Below are 1,523 nucleotides of genomic sequence, written 5' to 3'. Positions count from 1 at the left end.
TTTCCATTTGTACTTCTTCCCACTGTTGCCGACTTTCCTGCAACTGTTGGAGACTTTCTTCCTGTTTCCTTTCTTGTTCCAGTTGCCACTGCTGTAACCTTTCTTCTAGTTTCTTTTCTCGTACTTCTTGTTTCTTTTCTCGTTCTTCTTCTTTCTTTTATTTTTCCTCCAACAACTGCTGTAATCTCTCTCGTTTATTTTGCTGTTCGAGATGCCATTGCTGCAGGTTTTCTTGCAACTGCTGTTGTCTCTCTTCTTGTTTCTTTTCTTTTTCCTCCAACAACTGTTGTAATCTCTCTTCTTGTTTATTTTGTTGTTCGAGCTGCCACTGTTGCAGGTTTTCTTGCAACTGCTGTTGTCTCTTTTCTCATTCTTCTTGTTTCCTTTTACTGTTCTTGTATTGCTGCCATCAAATCTGCTAAGCTGTAGTTTGATTTGCCGCCTCTCGTTTCCATCTCTTCTTCTTTTTTTATTTTTTTCTATCCCACTTCTGACACCAATTTGTTACGCCTCCGTTTGTTAGTTAATTTTCCGTATAATTTCTTTCTGAAGAAACTTTAGCGACACAAGTCCTTTCTTAAATAAAACTGGTTTATTCTTTCTGAATACAACTTTGCAATACACTTAATTTCTACAGTCGCGCTATAACAAACGCTATAATTCACAACGAACGTCTCACGTGCTCAACTCAACAATATTCTCTCTCTCTCTGTTAGCAGTTCAATTACACAGCATTACATTGTTGTCGTCACGTTTTGACCGTCTTATATATAAAAGAATACCAAAATCTAGTAAACGCTAGAGCATTCAGGAACTATCGGGAATATGACGTTTTACCACCGTCACGTAGGGTATACTTTATTTACGAGCAAAAACAATACATTTAAGCGATAATTATAAGATATATAAATAAGTTTAAGTACTTAAAATGTATATGTACATATGATTATCTTACAATGATGCCAGTATCTGGATTTATTAAAAAACAAAAATCATTAGAATACATTTTACATTTAATCTCTGAGTAGTTTTTCTTTCATTTCTTTCAAAACACAATTCTTGCAAAAAATACGTTATTCATTACCCATAACATAGTCAATAGTAGCTTGGTTTGAAATTATTGGGGTCACGTCCTCCCCCCAGCTCCTAAGTTTAGTAATACTAGAACTGAAGTTAGTGCAATAGTTTTAATGTCTAATAATATTATTATATTTACCAACTTTTAGTTTTTAATGCAGAAAACCTAACATTACTAAAAGCCTAGTAATAATAACAGTTAGCTATTACTTAATCCGTCAAAGGAAGTAGAACAGATATTGTTGCGTCAGCGAGGTCACGTGACTAGTATCACGCCACTCCTTTTCTCGAACCTTCGGGAATTGTCGGGAGATTACTAGATATAGGGTAATCTGGTATATATAAGATGGTGACTACGTGACGGGACAATGTGTGAAGGTAATAAGTAATTGAACTGCAGTCAGAGAGTACAGTGTAACTGAGTATTGTCGAGCACGAGCACGTGA

The sequence above is a fragment of the Limulus polyphemus genome, unplaced genomic scaffold, assembly GCF_000517525.1.
Source record: "Limulus polyphemus unplaced genomic scaffold, Limulus_polyphemus-2.1.2 Scaffold4200, whole genome shotgun sequence".
Taxonomy (NCBI): Eukaryota; Metazoa; Arthropoda; class Merostomata; order Xiphosura; family Limulidae; genus Limulus; species Limulus polyphemus.
The sequence above is the reverse complement of the archived record's forward strand: the minus strand, read 5'-3'. Positions refer to the sequence as shown.